Source organism: Myxine glutinosa, chromosome 2 (genome assembly GCF_964187855.1).
Source record: "Myxine glutinosa chromosome 2, kmMyxGlut1.1, whole genome shotgun sequence".
NCBI lineage: Eukaryota > Metazoa > Chordata > Myxini > Myxiniformes > Myxinidae > Myxine > Myxine glutinosa.
In genome coordinates this window covers 60862049-60867258 of record NC_136262.1, presented here as the reverse complement: position 1 = coordinate 60867258, position 5210 = coordinate 60862049, and the positions used below count along the sequence as shown (strand labels likewise).

Genomic DNA, 5210 nt, shown 5'->3' with positions numbered 1-5210 from the left:
CAGCACGAGACTCTTCTTCCTCCAACCACAGGATGGCCAACTGCATTAGCTCTGGAAAATAAATCTCTTTGGATTCTCGTAGCTTCATTTTAATTTCGCACTGAACTGTTAGGTCACAGAGACCTGCAGCGAACTGCTCCTTCAGTGCAAGTTCTGACTCCGGTAACCTACGGCCATCCTTTCGCATTATCTTTTGCACGGTTTATTGCAAGTCATAGGCATAAGCATGAATAGTCTTGTGTATCTTCTGCACGCGTTCATATAAATCTCGAAGATGACCACCAACAAGGCACCTTGTCTCCATAAGTGCTGCGAAGTGCCTGGAAAACAGTCTCGATATTTGACCTCTCGCGTTCTGGCAGAAATTTAACAGTTTGTCGAGCTTGCCCACTTAGGTAGTCAATGGTTGCATCTGCTTGGTCTGCTTTGGGCATATGCCAGGTACGAAAAGCACTCTGAACAATGTCTAACCATTCTTCAACTGTAGTGCCACCTTTGTCGGTTCCAGTAAAGATTGGCACTTTCCGGTCCCTCGGAATGAATATGGTAGGACTTGTGCTGGCCTGAGCCTCCTGCTGGCGGATCTGTTCCGCTTGACATGCCACCATCAGACTGAGCTCTTCAAACCGAGCTTCCAATCCTTCCGTCTCTGCACCTTCTACAGGCTCAGCCGTTTTCGTCAGCTTCCTGTTACTGCCCCTTTAATGATGTGTGTTGTGAAAAATCAACCAGATCCACAACTCGTCCCATAGATAGGTTTAATTTCAATTAGATCGTAACATCATCCTGTAAAATACACCATGCAACATGTATGTCAGGATCAAGGCATCATATGAGAAAGATTGGATATATCAGTCAATGCAAGCAAGCCTAGAATATAAGTGGGTACGTACCATTCAATTCTACATGTCATTGTATAAAGTCGCAGGAGTGGCCTCGAGTCGCGGACGTCCCGAGGTCTTATAGACACCGCGCAGTGGTTTAAGTGAGCGTCACACCTGGGTTCAACTTACATTTTCACCACATTCTCCCCGCCGTTAGAACTATGCTGCCACTAGGCAGGAAGCGAGCGCGCGTTAGCATTAATGGGCAGAGGAAGTCATTATATCATTATTAGGGTGTCAAAGAAATATCCCTATTGATTCTTGTCTTTGCGCCATTGTGTTATGTTTCGCACACTGTCAAAGCGTCTTTAGGGCTTCCTGGAAAGCGCTATATGAAACAAATCCATTATCAGTAGTACAGGTCAGTCGGTCCATCCGTAGAGGTCAGTGTGGCGAATTACCCTGCCAGCACAGGTTCGGAAACTACCGGGTACGACGTCCCCAAATCCGGAGTCCCCTGCTTCGGAGTAGCCGCTGGAGGCAGGTGTCGGAGGGGCACCTCAGTGCCCTCACCGCTTCAGGCAGGGGTGTATCAGGCGAAGGGAGGGACGGCAGATGTTCTCTAGGCGCACTCATAGCCTGGTTAGCAAACATGTCCGATAATGGCAGACGATGAGCCTGTGAGTCACAATAGTCTAGTCTCACAGGCCTATGTGCTGGATAAGGTGTACCTTTGCGATATGCAACTCATTACATAAGGTGTACCTTGTCGAAGAGCGAATGTCCATTCGTCGCAATGCAACGCATTTCAGGCAGATGTGTCGATGTGGAAGATGTGTAAATCAGTAAGCCTCTTTACAGTAAGCTGTAACAGTAAGTAAGATTACATGACAGGAGGCCATGACAGTGTGAGTCAATTACAGTAAGTCTGTACCGGCCTAGGAGTTGTAACAGTAAGTAAGATTACATGACAGGAGGCCATTATAGTAAGTCCATTACAGTAAGTCTGTACCTGCCTTGGCTCCCAAGGGTACATGGTCGATCCACATTAGATCCATGTCATGGAATTGCCGAGGGAGAGAACCGACGAGAGCCATAACGAGAGTTACGCGATACCCCGGAGTCCCCCTGTTTTGAAATCACGAGACTCGAGCGCTCTCTGACGGCAGCGCGTACGGATTACAAGCTCCGGCGAATAGTTTCAAGCAAAACGTTTGCCACGGGTGCCCTCCGTAGGCTGGCATGGCTGATTACGACGACGCACAAAACGACCGGAACGCGCCTCCCCAGCGGAGCGTGCAGAACCTCCGCGATGCATACGGCAATCCCGTCCTGCAGTACAGCGCTCGGAGGATCGGAGAAGACCGGCTTTACCGGCTGCCGAGAACGTCCCGGATGGACGACAAAAACGACCGAAACGCGCCTCTCCAGTGAAGCGCGCAGAACCTCCGGGATGCATACGGCAATCCCGTCCTGCAGTACAGCGCTCGGAGGATCGGAGAAGATCGGCTATACCGGCTACCGAGAGGATGCCCCGGATGGAAGGATTGTCCCATTCAAAGCGAATTGAATTGTCCCATTCACAAACCGAGAGAGAGTCCCGGCTGGACAAACCATCCACGGATGTCCGACCGATCCATCCATTCAACGCCTTCATTGCATGGCACGGATCCAGCCGGACCGCGGATGGATCGACCATCCACGGACGCAAAGACTCAGAGACCCAAAGGACAGCCATCACCCCGGATGGACTGTCCATCCATGCTAGATGTCCCGGATGGATTGACCATCCACGGATGTCCGACCAATCCATCCATTCAACGCCTTCATTGAATGGCTCGGATCGACCATCCATGGACTCAAAGACTCAAAAGACACAAAGACACAAAGACACAAAGACATCCATGGACGTCATCCTGGGTCCTCACGAGGGGCAAGGTGGGAGGCGTTATACCGGACGGCATCCGGGGGAGCAACAATAACCTCCAGGGATCCCCCCCCCCCCCCCCCCACCGAGGTTGCAGCAGCGCGCTGCATACCGAAGTCAGACGACCTTCACAGTCTGGGTCAGTCTGAGCCACAGTCAGTCTGGGGCAGAGGGAAAATGGAATCAGACGAGGCGTCTCGCAGTCTCGAAATGTGCGTGGATACGAGCCAAGAGCTCTGTCCGATAAACAACAAGCCCAGAGTCAAGGGCGAGCAGGCAGTACGGTGCCCCCGTTACTTGCGCAGGCGACAAGGGAGTCGGGCGCGACGCTCAATGTCACCATTTCACGAGGTCACCGTGTACTCCCTAAACGGCGTGGGCGCGCGACCTTGAGGTAGCGCCGCGTTACGTAGTTTACGTCGTTTACGTAAAGGACATTTGGTACGTAGTTTACCAAGGTACATGGAAATGTAAACGAATCCCCGATGAGATCGCGTGAAGCACGCAATTACGTTAATGACGCTGTAAAGCAAACGCGTGATTTAGTCGATGACGTCATCAATTGGTTCGGGCGCGTGCGGGCGGGTTTGACGGCGAGTTCCAGCTGAGCGGTATCCCCAGACGGAGTAAAGTAGCACTCCGAAATCTAAAGTCTCGCGTCCATTGGGCAGCAGCATTCGAGCGGGCTCGAGATCGGTATACGGAATACGAACCCGGCCGATGAGCGAAAAGTATTATCTAGGGCGCACCGCGTACGAGGGAAACCGAAAGTTGAGCTCGGCCCGTTGAACCAGTGCGGCTTCGCCGAGTCGAGAGGGTGAGCCCGCCGAGTCGAGGGGCGAGCACGCCGAGTCGAGAGGGCGAGCATGCTTGGCAGCGATAGACTGCACGACCTGAAGTAGCGTCTCGTTTGTTTTGCTGTCGGGTCAAAGGAGCGAATACATATTACGCCCTGAAGTAGCGTCTCGTTTGTTAGCTTTCGGGTCAAAGGATCGAATACATATCACGCCCTGAAGTAGCGTCTCGTTTGTTTAGCTTTCGGGTCAAAGGATCGGAAGTAGCGTCTCGTTTGTTCAGCTTTCGGGCCGTGTTTTGTCCGGAGTTTTAGACATAGGTAGCCATATAGAATACACATGGTATACGATCATCTTATAGAATACACATGGTATACGATCATCTATCATAAGCATAAGCCCGAGTGTCGTGAAAGGCTATGAAGGGCCCGCTCGACGTCCTTAGAAACTCATCCGTGCTGCGACGAGTCCTCGCATGGTGCCAAGCGGGCCTCCATTGAGGCGATTCCGGGCAGCGGAGTTCGCCGGCCTCGTTGAGTAGCCACATGTAGGTGGGATTTCGACGGCCGCGATCAGAATCGCCGGCCTCGCAGAGTGGTGCCGCGAAGGGCGCAGGGCCCGAGCAGCCGGAGTGAGCCGGCCGTGTGAGGCACGGCGTGATTCCGACGAGCAGTGCGCGATTCGCGCGGAGGAGGTGGTCCACCGAGAAGCGAGTGGTCAGGGTGAGCCGGCCGTGTGAGGCACGGCGTGATCCCGACGAGCAGTGCGCGATCCACGCGGAGGAGGCGATTCCACCGAGAAGCGAGTGGTCAGGGTGAGCCGGCCGTGTGAGGCACGGCGTGATCCCGACGAGCAGTGCGCGATTCGCGCGGAGCAGGTGGTTCCACCGAGCAGCGAGTGGTCGGAGTGTGCCGGCCCCCGCGGAGGAGGCGATTCCACCGAGTAGCGAGTGGTCGGAGTGTGCCGGCCGTGTGGAGGCATGGCCGACATGGGAGTCGTGATCACTCGCGTGGGAATCTCATCTCGGGCCGAGGCACGCAAATCTAGGATGATTCTCTCGGACGGAGCCGTTAGCGTTTCGAGCAACCGAGGCTTGACTCGTACCTGCGGCGCCAAGCGGGTCCGTCGTTCCGACGGGGTTGCGGCCCAGGACATTTCCCAGTGGCCTCCTTCAGCAGGCGCCTTGCCGGAGTCTGTCATGCCTGCTCCGGCGTTCGGGCCTCAGGAGAGCAGTTTGCGTTTTGTCGACGCGGTCCCGCAAAAAGGCTTGCGAGGTCCCATCGCATCCGGTCCTTTTGAGGCAGACCGGCGGCGAGAGTAGTCGGAGCTCCGTAGCTGGAGCTAGCTCGACGGGTCCTCCGCCGGTCATCCTTCTCTGAGGTGGGCCTCGCAGGAGCGCAGAGAATGTCGGGAACGCTCGTCTGTGATCTGCGTTCGTCCGGCCATCGCAAGACTCGTGTCCCGCCCTTTCCGAAGATCATAATTGAAATTAAGTGTTGTGAAAAATCAACCAGATCCACAACTCGTCCCATAGATAGGTTTAATTTCAATTAGATCGTAACATCATCCTGTAAAATACACCATGCAACATGTATGTCAGGATCAAGGCATCATATGAGAAAGATTGGATATATCAGTCAATGCAAGCAAGCCTAGAATATAAGT

General features: G+C 53.8%; 1 long non-coding RNA gene across 1 annotated transcript; it reads right to left on the bottom strand.

Moving 5' to 3' along the window:
* Nucleotides 1-741: 741 nt before the first annotated feature.
* On the bottom strand, nucleotides 742-2048 carry LOC144890891 (uncharacterized). The gene is made up of 2 exons (XR_013622564.1): nucleotides 894-2048; nucleotides 742-786 (listed from the first exon to the last, which is right to left on the bottom strand). It is a non-coding gene; the product is annotated as an uncharacterized LOC144890891 (long non-coding RNA).
* Nucleotides 2049-5210: the final 3162 nt, after the last annotated feature.